The sequence below is a fragment of the Hemicordylus capensis genome, chromosome 2 (genome assembly GCF_027244095.1).
Source record: "Hemicordylus capensis ecotype Gifberg chromosome 2, rHemCap1.1.pri, whole genome shotgun sequence".
Classification (NCBI taxonomy): Eukaryota; Metazoa; Chordata; class Lepidosauria; order Squamata; family Cordylidae; genus Hemicordylus; species Hemicordylus capensis.
Window position 1 is genome coordinate 236,184,482 of NC_069658.1, and position 15,469 is coordinate 236,199,950.

The 15,469-nt window shown below is 49.5% G+C and overlaps 1 pseudogene; it reads left to right on the forward strand.

Moving 5' to 3' along the window:
• Positions 1–1,728: 1,728 nt before the first annotated feature.
• The window catches only part of LOC128341973 (zinc finger protein 850-like), a 64,525-nt pseudogene continuing 50,784 nt past the window's right edge, over positions 1,729–15,469 (forward strand).

The window sequence follows — 15,469 nt, forward strand, 5'->3', positions numbered from 1 at the left end:
TCCTGCTGAAACAAGAGGAACTCCTTCTCTGTATGTTTTCAGGAAGAACCTCAAGACTCTCCTGTTTTCTCAGGCTGTTTATTACAATTAATTTTAATCATTTTAAAAACTTTTTAAAATCACAATTTTGTTCTCTTGTTTTTATTTTGTTATGCATTTTAATCTGTGACTTTTAAATATTTTAAGTTTTGTAAACCACCAGAGATGTACATATCAGGCAGTATAAAAATATTATGAAACAAATAAATCAATTAAGCCAGTGAGTATGGATTCTGTAATTTTGAGAGTGTGTGTCTTCTGTCCACAGGTTCTCCCACTGATGAGCCGACTAGGGCAATGAAAGGACCTGCCTTTTACCCTCGTCTCCACCACCCCCACCCCCTCTGGCCAACTCCCCTCCAGGCAACAGGAGAAGTGGAAAGGCCCTGCAGCTGCCTGCCGCTTCCCTGCACCGCTCCCACTGTCTCCGGAGCCCCTCTGCTTCTGCTGGGGTCAGGTGTTTCCTGGGCTGGAGAGTGCATATGCACCGTGATGGAGACACAGGGTGCATGTGCAGCTTCCTTCCCAGCAGGGTCCTGGCCCTGACAGAAGCAGAGGGGCTCGGGACCCAGGGCGAGTGGGGTTGGGAGGGGCTGCCCTTGCAGTAGCCTGCTGAACCCACTACTCCTGCCTGCTCCTCAGAGCTTCTTGGCCTCTCCTGCTTCCATTGGGCCTGTGAGGCGGGTGGCCGATGGTGGTGGCCACGGCCTTGAGGTTGAGAAAGACACGTTGCATTGCAAAGTGCACTACAAGCATTGTTTTTTGTTGTAAAGCCAAGGATGAAATAAAATGATAGTCTTGCTGGAATGAGATTTGGTCCAGAAAATACATTCTCCGCCCGGGTTTCTACCGAGCCCCAACTGAAATGAAGCCCACCTTAGGAGCAGGAGGCTGCTATAGCTAGAGGACCAGCTTTCATTCGACTGTGATCCCTTCTGTGATGGGGATTGAAGCACTAAGGCAATGGGTGCCGGTGCCGGCCGCTTGGAAGCAGCAGGGGAGCAGGCTGGGGGAGGGGAGGGCTGAGAGCTAGCAAGGGAGGGGACTGGGGAGGGAACTGGCTTTTTAAACTATAGGCCCTACATTCTTGGTGATGGGGAAAGCACTCTGTGTATGCCCAGAGCCCCTCTTGCCATTTGTGTATGTGAATTCAAGAATCAATGCCCTGAAAATTTACCTTGGCCCCCAGCACACCCAGTCATAGTGGGTTTCATCCCAGCGGGGCATTGGAGTTGTGCATAGCAACTCCAGGAAGCCAGTCTCCTCTTACAAGCCAGGATGTTTGCAGCATCTTCTTCGTCCCGTTGACCACGCCCAGCATGACCAAAACAAAAAGGGTGGCCACCTCCTTGGCTAGGTAGGGAGAAGTAGACTAGACTGGTGGTAGGAGTGAGACTTGTGTTGAGTGTGGTTGTTGTGCTCGGAGCAATATTTCTATCTATCAGTCAGTCTAGCAAACTTATTGACACCTGTCCTCCTTAAGACTTGAGGCAGTTTACATAAATAAATTAAAATAACCACGAAGACAACCGAAGGGGGAGTAGAGAGAAAAAGAACCCCCCACCCCCTTAACACACACACACGTTAAGAACTACAAGCCTGGCAAAACAGCTTAGAAACATAGGAAGCTGCCAAGTACTGGTTCATATTGGTCCAGGAGTTGCGAAGTTGGGGTGTGTGTGTGGAGGGGGGGGCACCAACAGGGACACCCGCACAGAATGCTGGGTGATCCCATCAGCCCCCTGGAAAGGAGGCTCCAAGCAGCACAGTGTGGGTCAGAGGAAGGGAGGGAGGAGATGCTGGGGCGGCTCGCAAGGCCTCGAGGTCCAGGCTCCCCATTGATCCCGGGGCCCCACTGCGGACGGGCTTCTCCCTCCTGCAGTTGGGCCAGGCGTGGCTCTGCCGCCCAACTGCGGAGGCGGGAAGGTCCGAGGGCAGCCAGGGCTGGAGACTGGCTGGGGCGCCTCCTCTTCCCTCCCGCCCTCCGCCTGCCTGCCTGGCTCCCTCTCACCTGCTCTCCATCCCCCCGCCCCGCTAGCGCCCCCCCCCCACAGATGTCCGCAACCTCCGAGGCTCCCCGCCACGAGGAGGGGCGTGGCAGGGAGTGACGTCATGCAACCCCTTTCCCAGCCGTGGCCGCCCAAAGAACCTGCCCTCGACTCCGCCCCCCGCTTCTCTCCCCTGCCTGAGAAGATCCCCCTTCAGTGATTCCTCCCCTCGGCCTGGAGGACCGCTGGGCAAGAGGAAAGAGTCGAGCCCGGTGAGACGCAAGGCTGGCCCTGCAAGCAGCAGCAGGAGCTTCCCGTCCCGTCTGGCTTTTCTAATTCTCGCAAGCAGCAGCAGCAGCAGCTTCTTGGGAGAAGAATCCGGTGAGTGCCAAGAAGGGGGGATCTGGGGTGCAAGGGACGCCCCCCCCACCTCCCGGGACCCGCCAGGGAATGCAAGGCCAGGCAGGGAGGGGAGGCGGCCTCGGGAGGAGAGAGGCCACTCAGTTGGAAGGGCTGCCGCTCAGTGACAGCCATCTGACAGAGCTCCTGCTTCAATCCCTGACTGGCAGCCTCTCCATGTCGCAGCCGGCCTGGGAAAGACAATTCATCAGGAGCTGTATGGAGTGTGTGGCTCCGCAGAAGGATCTCTCTAGTCAGTCCTCCCTCTTGGATCATGTCAGAGAGATCTTTCTCCTGGTGGCAAGAAGAGCTCCGCTTGGCCTGCCGAAAGCTCAGTGGTAAACATTGATTGATTGGTTGGTTGGTTGATTAAGTGCCATCAAGTCGGTGTAGACTCCTGGCGACCACATCATAGATATGATATAGAAAAACGGCGGTTCTTGTCTGGGTGGTGTAAAACACCAATCAACACACCCAACCAGAGGAAAGGCATAAAGGTTTATTTCTGCAGAAAGTAAGGCTATTGGGGTTGAACCCAAATCGAGAGCCCAGTCTTTTGTTTGTTACAAGCATTTATTCCCCAACATTAGCATCTTCCCCCAGCCCCCACCGCCATTTGATACTTGAGAGAGGAGAGCTAGTCTTGTGGTAGCAAGCATGACTTGTCCCCTAAGCTAAGCAGAGTCCACCCTGGATGCATATGAATGGGAGACTTGATGTGCGAGCACTGCAAGATATTTCCCTCCAGGATGGAGTTCCCTGAGATCCCTCCCTGGCTTCTCCAAGATAGGGCTGAGACTAAGAGATTTCTGCCTGCAGCCTTGGAGAAGCCACTGCCAGTCATTGTTGACAATACTGAGCAAGATGGACCTATGGTCTGACTCAGTATATGACAGCTTCCTATGTTCCTATATTCCTAGATAACGCGTTGATGGGCCAGTAGAGAAGATCCAGGCCCAACTGGCATTTATGACCCTGTTCCTGTCTTTTGTTTATCCTTTGTATAATTCTAACACCAAGTTGTTACATTTGAATTACATCCGAGATGGCCTCTTGGCTCATCCCTTATCTTCAAGGCTGAAGGCCTTGTTCTTTGTTATTAGAAGTGTGAAGAACTACATACATTCAAGAATGCAGAGCAGGGGCCCCTGCAGGTCTTGGAAAGTTGAAACCTCTAGCTAACAAGAATACTTCTATCTAAAGTTAAAATGGAGTTAAAAACAAAATGGAGTCACTTTGGTTCACATGTCAGATAGAGCTCCCCTGGATGATCTGTCTTCAACTTGGCCTTTAAGGTCTCTCAGTGGTGTATTTATTGCTGTCCTATTTGAGTCCCTCCACCTTGCTGCTGGTCATCCTCTTCTTCTCTTTCCTTCAACTTTTCCCAGCATTATGGACTTCTCAAGGGAGCTGGGTCTTAGAATCATATAGAATCATACTGTTTCCAAAGTATGATAGTTTGAGCCTGGTCATTTGTGCATTGGGTACATCCAGATTCTAGATGTACATGGTATCCTCAAAAGATTGCTCCAGCACTAAAGTTCAAAAGCATCCATGCTTTTTCTGTCTTGCTTCTTCATAATCCAGCTTTAGCATCCATAGAGTGTTGAGGGAAAAACAATTGTCTGAAAGATTCTAATCTTTGAAGGTATAGACACGTCACAACATGTAAATATCCTTTCCAAGGCCTTCATTGCAACCCGTGGTAAACACAGTAGAGGTGAACATAGTCTTAAGGCTGAGAGGTATTACTCTGAAATTCTAGTCGATGGGCTAGGCTATTAAAGGTAATAGTGTGCCATCAAGTCGATTTGGACTCTGGGCGCCCAGAGAGCCCTGTGGTTTTCTTTGGTAGAATACAGGAGGGGTTTACCATTGCTTCCTCCCACGCAGTGTGAGATGATACCTTTCCGCATCTTCCTATATCGCTGCTGCCTGAGATAGTACCAGCGGGGATTCGAACTGGCAACCTTCTGCTTGTTAGTCAAGCATTCCGATGTCCCTAATAACCCCTGGAGAAGCCCTACCAGAGAAGAAGCTTAACCTAGCCCTGAGCCTGGGAGGTATTAGCCCAGAATTGTGGTGGGTGGGCTAAACTGTCCCCCTATTGGGCACTGAAAAATATGAGGGTGATGGTAATTTGTGCTGAGAAATAGTGATCTAAAAGTCTGCCATGTACTGACCTTAGAAACCCTTCCATTGCCCCTGACCACCACTAGGAATCCATACTGCTGGGCGTGAAGGACCAGTCATCCTTCTGTTGAAATCCATAAGTAGGAGAATCCTGCATCTCAGCAAGCATGAATAAGGGGATTGCACAGAAAGGCTCTTGATTGTAAAACAAAGGAAAAAGGGACACAGTGTGCTTTATCCATGTGTGGCTCAGTTGTATGAACCAAATACTAAACTGTGGGAGCTTTTGAATTATACAGAACCCTTCCTCCAGCCTAATTGAATTTAAAAAATCTTAAACTAAAGTAGGGACTGTTCCTAAATAGGAGTTAGATGACACTGTGTTGGTCTTTGATGCTTTCTGATTCTTCATGTTTTTTTCTTCTTCCCCATTTTCTCAGGGAGAAGCTGGAGTTTGAATATCAATCATATGCTTGTCTGGAAACGACAATAACTTTCAAAACCACCAGAAAACTTGCCTTGGCCTTGTGTGGCTCAGAGGTGGATTCATCCCATTCTTCTTGGCCTGGGCAGCAAAGTAGCATTAGAGGAAGAAGAGCTTTTGGGTGTGTTAGGAGCTTAAGCTGAGCTTAGAGAGACCATGGATGTGCCAAGCCCAGCAAACAGTGGATCAGGGAAGGGAACAGAAAAAGGCCCTCCAGGCATCCAGTCTGGCAATGATAAGGGATTCTGGGAAAGAGCTGTGCAGAAGATCCTGGGAGGAGACACCACCAGCTCAGATGTCCAGGTCAGGAGATTCAGAGAGTTCGTCTACCAGGAAGTTGAAGGGCCCCGAGAGGTTTGCAGCCAACTCCACCACCTTTGCCGCCAGTGGCTGGAGCCAGAGAGACACACGAAAGCTCAGATGCTGGACCTGGTGATCCTGGAGCAGTTCCTGACCATCCTGCCCCCGGAGATGGAGAGCTGGGTGAGAGAATGCAGAGCGGAGACCAGTTCGCAGGCGGTGGCCCTGGCAGAAGGTTTCCTCCTGAGCCAGGCAGAGGAGAAGCAGGGAGAGCAGCAGATGAGAGCATTTCATCCAGGTAGTTTCAAGGGGGTGGAAGTGTGTGGGACACTGTCCTCATGAGTTCTGTCACTTGCTGAGTTTTATGCAGAAATTATCTGAACTCAGATCTCCCTAGGCTCATGGTTCAGTTATACGTTGTGTGCTAGATTATGTTTTTATTTAACAGGAGTCTCTCTCAGCCCTATCTGCAGAAGGTGCAGATGCTCTTCCCACAGCAGCTCCCTCCCTAAGGGGAATATCTGACAGTGCTCACATGCAGTCTCCCATTCAAATGCAAACCAGGGTGGATCCTGCTTAGCCAAGGGGACAATTCATGCTTGCTACCACAAGACCAGCTCCCCTCCCATTCTTCCCTCTTCTAGTCCCTTCTAGTATCAGCGTTAGGTTAATATTCCAATCAAATGGTTGTTATATACTTTCCTGCCAACGACCTGGTTCCTTGTGGGTTACCTTAGGGCCCTCTGGGTAAGAAACGATCTTAGGAGATCCAGATTCAGAGACTGCTGCAGGAGGAACATTTCTCTGTTATCAGGATCATTCTTCTACAACAGGAACATAGGAAGCTACCATCTACTGAGTCAGACCATTGGTCTATCTAGCTCAGTATTGTCTTCACAGACTGGCAGTGGCTTCTCCAAGGTTGCAGGCAGGAATCTCTCTCAGCCCTATTTTGGAGAAGACAGGGAGGGAACTTGAAACCTTCTTGCTCTTCCCTGAGCAGCCCCATCCCCTAAAGGGAATATCTTACAGTGCTCACATTTCTAGTCTTCCTTTCATATGCAACCAGGGCAGACCCTGCTTAGCTAAGGGGACAAATCATGCTTGCTACAACAAGACCAGCTTTGTATACGACTTTTTTTTTAAAAGTGCTCGAAGTGAAATACATAAATATGTAAGAAGTTGGTTCTGTGACCCAGGATGGCTCACAATTTTAAAAAAGAAGGAGCCACTGGAGGATACAGTGCTGGGCCTGGATTGGAAGAGCATCTGCAGGCTTGCATGCAGAAGCTCCCAGGTTCCCTCCCTGACATCTCCAAGATAGGGCTGAGAGAGATTCCTGCCTGGACCTTGGAGAAGTTGCTGTCGGTCTGTGTAGACAATACCGTGCTAGGTGGTCCAGTGGGATGAATCGCTCTGAGGCAGCTTCATTCCTATGCCCGTCCCCTCCTGCTAAATATCAGAGAATTGCCACTTTTTAAAGGCGCCACTGTGCTCAGTCATCAGGCGTCATCCTCTCTCTCCAAAGCTCTTCTGCTGCCTTCTAGAGGGCCTTCTGTGCTGTGGGGCTCTGACAAGGAGAGGCTGTTCCCAGGGATGCCTGCTCTTTGAAACGGCTTCCCAGAGGGTATTGGAATTGGAGCTGAGGCATGGAAATGCCTTTTTAAAAATGCCCCCCACTACCGCCTTCTCCTTTTTCAGACAGATGGGATGTTAGTCCAAGCAGCCCCTGAGCTCCAAGATTGCAAGAGGGCTCCGTTGGTGACCCGGCAGAAGCGGCTGTTCAGAGGGATCGTGCAGGAGAGTGACGGAGGCCCCATTGCGCTGGGTAAGCATAAAGGTAGAGTGTGCTGTTGAGTCGGTGTCGACTCCTGACAGCCCTGTGGTTGTCTTTGGTCAAATACAGCAGGGGTTGATAACTGCCGCCTCCAGTGCAATACGAGGTGACGTCTTTCAGCATCTTCCTGTCTCGCTGCTGCCCGATAGAGGTGTTGCCCATAGTCTGGGAAACATACCAGCGGGGATTCGAACTGGCAACCTCATGCTTGCTAGGCCAGTCATTTCCCGCTGCGAGATCTGCTTGGGTAAGGATGCATGGGGTGTCTTTCGACTTGGCTCTTCTCTCTTGAGAAACTCCAGGGCTGCTAAGGGGTTCCCACTTGAGCCTGTGTGTTGGAGATGCTTCTCTTGAGCCTCCTGAGTAGAGCTCCAACACAAAGCTTTGTATGGAGCCCTGAAGTGACAGGAAGACAGACTGATTTCACTGCTGCCACTTCCATGGAAAATGCCCTTCAAGCCGAAACTCTCTTCCCACTTCTAGGCAGTGAAATGACGCTGGCGACTACTCCTGGACCTTCTCCTCTTGGTGCTGGAGTGGAAACTGTTGCTGTGCACTCACCGTATCAGGTAGGAGAAGAATCCCTGACGGGGTGGGAGGAGAAGCTCCCTTCTGACTCTGAAAGCCACAGAGGAAATGTTGGGTCCTCCAGGAGGACCTTGAGCCTCCCTTTTCCTGGCAAGACTGATGGAGATACAGTGAGGTGGTTCTCAGGACCAGCCCTTCCTGGGTAAAGCAGTGCTAAGGAAAGGTTGGTGGTGAGAACCATTGTGATGGTTCCCGATCCCGGTGCTCTTCTTCCAGGTAGCCCGCCTTGGAAACCCCGGCTCAAAGTGAGGTAGGAGGTCACGTGCACACTTCCTCCCTCACTGCCCGGTTGTATGTCCCATTGGGGCTCTAAAAATGGCCACCAGGAGTGGTGACCATAGAGCCCTGACTGCTGAGCAGCCAGGGAGAGGAGGGAGCCCTTTGTAGCAGCCTGCCTTTCCACTGCCCACATAGGGCATTGCGGGATGAGGGAGGAATTCCTCCTTCTGATCCCAACTCAGGCAATTAAAGTAGTGCCGCTCAAGAGAGCTTGTGACCTGTGGCACCCTGGCAAAACTACACTCGTGGTGGGGAAGTTCAATTGATCTTGCCTCCCCCCTCAGCTCTCCCCAGGCAATGCGCCTTGGGTGGTGTGAATGATCTTAATGTTTTATTTCCCTTTCAGGAGTCTGTGGGCTTGGAGGAGGTGGCTGTGTGTTTCTCCGAGGAGGAGTGGGCTCTGCTGGATCCAGGCCAAAGGGCTCTGCACAGGGAAGTCCTGGAGGAGATTTCTGGGCATCTGGCCTTTCTGGGTAAGCCTCTCTCCTGGCCTCGGCTGATGGTTGTATGAACGTAGAAATGTCTGCTCTTGTCAGTCTGTAGCAAAGCACTCTGGGGATGACAGTGGCTGGACAATGTTCCTTGGATACTCTCCTAATTTGAAGAAAAAGGTGTTTGGTTGCTACCAGAGCCTACAAGACCACATTCCTGAAACCCTCAATCGAATGGCAAAACCTCTACCACCTCCTCTTCCAAGCTGACCCAACTGTGAGCTCCCTTCAGCCCTTGCCTCGTGAACCTGTTGCCACTACGTTGGGTGATGTCGGACATGGGGAGAGGGCGCTTTCCTCAGGGTTGGGGTTTCCTTGTCTGCACTGGGGCTGAGAGGGATACACCCTGCAGATCTGTGATCACTGGAATTCTGAAATCAATCTGGTTTGTTTCTCTCTGAAGAAAGAAATGCAGTTCCTAAACTTGAGCTCACCTCCTGGCTGGAATAAAGTTGAGAGGAGAACTGGCCTTGTGTTGGCAAGCATGCCTTGTCCCCTGGACTAAAGAGAGTCCGCCCTGGGTTGCCTTTGAATGTGGGCACTCCCAGTGAGCACTGTCAGATTCCTCTTTGGGGATGGGGTTTCTTTGAGGAGCATCCCAGATTCCCTCCCTGGCAACATCTCAAAGAGAAGGCTAAGAGAGAGTGTTCTGCCTGCAACCCTGGAGAAGCTGCTGCCAGTCTGTGTAGACAGTACTCAGTGCCTGACTCCATATAAAGCAGCTTCCTATGTCCCTATGAAAAGGAGGGTGCATTTTTGGAGGAAGGAGATGGATCAACAGGGAGTTGCTTATCTGTGTGGTGGGCATCTTTCTCCAGCAGATCCGCCTGCTTGTTCTCACCGGCAGAGCCTTTCCTCAAACTGAATGTCACCCACTTGAAAGATCTGACGGTGGAGATGGCCGAGGAATAGCTGAAGTGATTCTATCCGCGGGGTGAGAGAGAGGTTTCAGCCATCCAAAGAAGGGTGTCCAAATGGTGGAAAATGCATCTTGTGGAGCAAGTGGCTGCCAGTTGATACCACTCACTAGAAAGGGGTGGGCAAAGTGGGTCCTCCAGCTGCAACTTCCCCAGACAGGATAAATGGTGGCTGGGGGTGATGGGAGTTGTAATTCAGCAAATGCTGGAGGGCCCACTTTGCCCACCCCTGCAATGGAAGCTGTTTTCTTCTAGCAGGAGCTGCCCTTCCACTGCCTCCTTGGCACAGTTTTCTCCTCACAGCAGTCAGCTGGGCTTGCTCCTTGAGGTGAGACTCTGTTGCTAACTCACCACATTCCTCTCTTTATTGCTGCAGGTGATTGGAGGGAGGGAGAGAAACCTGCCGATGGAGCGAGAAGGAGAACCGAAGGGAGCCAGACGTGGAGGCAGACTAGTCCTTCCGAAGGGCCAGACTTGCATTCCATCCCAATCCCAGGAGAATGCCACAAGGGAAGCCGAAGGAATAATACCCCTCAGGATGTAGGAACCTTGACTAGTCAGCCGCATCTGAACAGACATCCCAGAATCCACACAGGAGAGAAACAACATCCCTGCTCAGAGTGTGGAAAGAGGTTCAGTCAGAAGTCAAAGCTTACTAACCATCAAAGAATCCACACAGGAGAGAAACCATATTCCTGCTCAGAGTGTGGAAAGCGGTTCATTCAGAAGGAAAATCTTACTTCCCATCAAAGAGTCCACACAGGAGAGAAGCCATTTAAATGCTCAGAATGTGGAAAGAGCTTCAGTGAGAAGGGAACACTTATTTACCATCAAAGAGTCCACACAGGAGAGAAACCCTATACCTGCTCAGAGTGTGGAAAGAGCTTCAGGAAGAAGGGAAAGCTTAATTTGCATCAAAGAGTCCACACAGGGGAGAAACTACATACCTGCTCAGAGTGTGGGAAGAGCTTCATTTGGAAGGAAGCGCTTACTTCCCATCAAAGAGTACACACAGGAGAGAAACCATATACCTGCTCGGAGTGTGGAAAGCGCTTCAGTCAGAAGTCACAGTTTACTAAACATCAAAGAGTCCACACAGGAGAGAAACCATACTCCTGCTCAGAGTGTGGAAAGCGGTTCAGTCAGAAGGCAAAGCTTACTACCCATCGAAGAATCCACACAGGAGAGAAACCACATACGTGCTCAGAGTGTGGGAAGCGGTTCATTCGGAAGGAAAATCTTACTTCCCATCAAAGAGTCCACACAGGAGAGAAGCCGTTTAAAAGCTCAGAATGTGGAAAGAGCTTCAGTGAGAAGGGAACACTTATTTACCATCAAAGAGTCCACACAGGAGAGAAACCCTATACCTGCTCAGAGTGTGGAAAGAGCTTCAGGAAGAAGAGACAGCTTAATTTGCATCAAAGAGTCCACACAGGAGAGAAACCACATACCTGCTCAGAATGTGGAAGGAGCTTCAGGACGAAGGGACAGCTTAATTTGCATCAAAGAGTCCACACAGGGGAGAAACCACATACCTGCTCAGAGTGTGGAAAGCGGTTCATTCAGAAGTCAAATCTAACTGGCCATCAAAGAATCCACACAGGGGAGAAACCATATACCTGCTTGGAGTGTGGAAAGTGGTTCATTCGGAAGTCATATCTTACTGGCCATCAAAGAGTCCACACAGGGGAGAAACCATATAGCTGCTCAGAGTGTGGAAAGAGCTTCAGCCATAAGTCAGGACTTAATTCCCATCAAAGAGTCCACACAGGAGAGAAACCATATTCCTGCTCAGAATGTGGAAAGAGCTTCAGCCATAATACAACACTTATTTACCACCAGAGATTCCACACAGGAGACAAGCCATATACCTGCTCAGAGTGTGGAAAGAGCTTTAGTCAAAACCTACAACTTACATTGCATCAAAGAAATCACACTACAAGGAAACCATATGCCTGCTCAGAGTGTGGAAAGAGCTTTAATAAGAAGTCAGGACTTACTGTCCATCAAAGAGTCCACACAGGAGAGAAACCATATACCTGCTCAGAGTGTGGAAAGAGCTTCAATCATAAGTCTGGACTTACTGTCCATCAAAGAGTCCACACAGGAGAGAAACCATATACCTGCTCAGAGTGTGGAATGAGCTTTAGTCAAAATGTAAACCTTACATTTCATCAAAGAATCCACACAGTTTAGAGGCCTTTTATATGCCTTTAAATGTGGAAAGTGTTTTACTCAGGTTGTCAGGCTTACTGTCCATCACCGAATATTCACAGGAGAGAAACCATATACCTGGTTAAGAATGTGGAAAGAGCTTAAGTTGGAGCAAAAATCTCAAATTGCCTCCAAGATTCCACAAAGGGGAAAAGTGGAGTGGCTGTTGGCCTGGTTCCCAGACATTCAAAGTCTCAACAAAATGTGGGAACCAACACTGAAGACCCCTTTTCAACCAAGGAATGTTACTGCCCTTTTGGACACACTGAGATGGAGATGGGAGTATGAGGGTTTCTCTGGACAGATTTGTATGATGAAGGCCAGAGGCATGAGATGTTCCATTCTATCTACCTTTGGTATGTAAGTTTTGATTGGGCTAATGAGGTTGTGCTTGCTAGCTTGGAAACCAACTAGAGAGCTGGATTCTTTTTTCTTGAATTGGGCTTGTATACCTAGGCAAATACAGGCACCATGTTAATTTTCACTCCATTTGACAGTCCCACTTTTTGTGGGCTTTTAATCCTTTGATTTTGAACCTTTTGCAATTATTATTCTATTGCTTTGTAGAATCCTTGTTGTATATAATAAAGACTTTGTTATAAGCCCAATGGTAAGGAACCTATGAGCTTATATTTGTATAAACGATACTCCTGTATTAACGGTGGGTGTTTGTTTCATGCTTGACGATATGTTGAGCAGGAGAACTCAAAAGTTCCTGGCAGTTGCACCTTTTACATGGAAGAGGCTCATCTTGATGCTGTAAAGCCAGTGAGTCAGGACTGTGAGTCTGAGTGTGAGTTTTCCAGCCACAGGTTGTCCCATTGAAGAACCGACGAGGGCAATTAAAAGCCTTGATTTTTATCCTCCTGGGCACCCCACCAACTGCTCTGGCCAACTCCCCTCCAGGCAGCAGCAGAAGTGGAAAGGCGCAGGGTCCCGGCAGCTGCCTGCCGCTTCCCTGCACTGCTCACACTGTCTCCTGAGCCCCTCTGCTTCTGCTGCGGTCAGGTGTTTCCCGGGCTGGAGAGTGCATATGCGCCCTGATAGAGGCAGGAATCCAAGGCTGCAGGCAGGAATCTCTCTCAGCCCTCTCTTGGAGAAGCCAGGGAAGGAACCTGAAACCTTCTGCTCTTCCCAGAGCAGCTCCATCCCCTCAGGCAGGGAATATCTTACAAAGCACACACTTCTTGTCTCCCATTCATATGCATCCAGAGCAGGCCCTGCTTATCTAAGGGGACAAGTCATGCTTGCTACCATAATCGATTAGACAGTCCTCAAGTTAATGCACTTGCACCTCAAAGGTTTATGCATCCGCCATCTTGGATCGGGGTGGGTGACATCATCACAAACCACAGCACTGGGGCATCCCTATGAGTCCATTCAGCTGTAGCAAATTGAGTTCAAATGGGTTAGACTGTCCACAAGTTAGCCCACTTATGGCTCAAAGGTTTACGTGTCCACCATCTTGAATGGGGGTGGATGACATAGTCACAATTGTCACCGTTGCGGCGTCCCTATATGTCCCTACAGGTGCAGCAAATTGGGTTCAAATCAGTTAATCGGTTCACAATTAGCCTACTTCATCCTCAAAGGTTTGCGCGTCCATCTTGAATCGGCGTGGATGACATCATCACAAGCTATGCCATTGAGGTCTTCCTTGTGTGTCGCTCACTGCAGCTGTACCCAATTTGGTTCAAATGAGTTAGGCAGTCCACAAATTAGCCCGCTTGCACCTCAGATGTTCAGGCGGCTGCCACCTTGGAGTGAATGACATCATCACACACCATACCACTCGAGCATCCCTATGTGCCCCTACAGTTGTAGCAAATTGGGTTCAAATCTTTTAGGCGGTTCACAAGTTAGCCCACCGGCGCCTCCAAGGTTTACACGTCTGCCATCTTGGATTGGGGTGGATGAAATCATCCCAAACGACACCCTTGAGGTGTCCCTACAACTGTACCTGATTTGGTTCATAGTGGTCCAGGTGTTGCGAAGTGGATGGGGAGTGGGGGAGGGGGACACCAACACACACACACACACACAATGCTGGGTGATCTCATCAGCCCCTTGGAAAGGAGGCTCCAAGCTGTGTGTGTGAGGGAGGGAGGGAGGGAGGGAGTAGGAGGGTGATGTTGAAGTGGCAGGGGGCGGCGGCTCCCATGGCTGAATGGGGATTTGAACTTGGGACTTCCCTTTCTTGTCCTAGTCCAACAGCCAGTAAAATTATTGAGTCTATCAACATTATCCTCAGTTCTCCTATTGTCTGTTAGGCTGTGTGGGCTGGGGTCTTGGAGTTTTTACATTGAATGATCTGTTATTAATAGGACTTTTAAAAGCCACAATACTCTGATGAGCCAAATGTGCCAGCAGAGGAAAGTGGTCATATCACCTCTGAGAAGAAGCCCAGAGGTTTCATCATGGTTATTTTTATCCTCACAACAACCCTCAGAGGGCATTGTGGCTGAGAGAGATTATCAGAGCCAAGTGAGTTTCATGGCTGAATGGGAATTTGAACTTGGGTCTTCCTGGTCATAGTCCAACACTCTCCAATATACTCCAAGGTATTATATGTCTTCTAGAGGATAATATTACCTATTGGTCACAGAGGAGTTTTTGTATTCTTCGGGAGCTCGAGCCTTTCCATTATAGCTCGATTCCATTATCATCTGTTTGCCGTGCAAGTAATATATTTTTCTCCTTTAGTATATGTATAAAATGTACACGGTTTCTCCTCCTCCTCCTCTTCCTGTGTTCTGTTATTGTTGGGTGACCCTTTTTTCTAAGACTGCTTTATTTTGGGGAGCGGGTGTTTCCCCCTCCCATTGGTCTCCCATCCGAGGGATTGATTGAGTGCACCCCTGCCCAACTTTAGGAAACATTCTGAGATCCTTCTTCCTGCCCCCTGACCTCCCTTGTGCCCGATTATAATGTGTTTTATAATTTGTTGCTTCAAATTCCATGGCTTCCCTGGTATTGTATCAGCTTGAACAGTCTGCAAATTGTGCTTCCCTGCATGCTGTCTGGCACTTGGGGATTACATCCAATTGCATCTACTGTGCAACACTGGTGGTGACCAAGGATCACCAGTTGGGGCAGCAGAAATGGTTCTGCCATGGGATCCATGAAGTGTCCCTGAGCATGTGGTTTCAGCACCAGCACCCAGCCTTGGAATTTATGAAGCAAGAATCCATGAGGGTGCTCTTGAGCATGTGCAGAGAGCACCTGCAGACAATACTTTCTGCACATCAGAGTTGGGAGAAGGGAAATATATAAATAGGATGGGATTGTGTCAAGTTACTGGTTGGAACGTTTCTGCTAGTGTGTATCTGCTTAAGGAGATTTGTTTGTGCTGTTTGTGCCCTCAAGAATCCACATGTTTAAAAATGCTGTGCATGTCATGGTGTGTATGTGTATGTGTAGGATGATGCTTAAGTTGTAGCAGGAGGCAGGGGGCTCCAAAGGCCTTTATGTGAGGTTGCTTAACTTGCGAGTGGAGGAGCCTCCAGTTGCAGGGGGTGGGGCGGCCTCCAAAGGCCTTTAGGTTCAGGCTCCAAAATCACCTGGGTGCTCCCCTGTTCGTATGCTCCCACAGGGCCTTCTCTTCCCTTCCAATTGTATGTTCCTTCTCTCTCTCTCTTCCCCCCATCTCCCTTTTGCCACCGATGCAAGTCCAACAATGTGTTTTCTCTGTCTCTCTCTCTCTCTCCCTCCCCCCTCCCTCCCCCATCTCCTTTTTGCCTACTCTGGAAAGAGCAAGAGTAGCTACAGGGGGTGAGCAAGCTTTTCTAAACAGAACAACA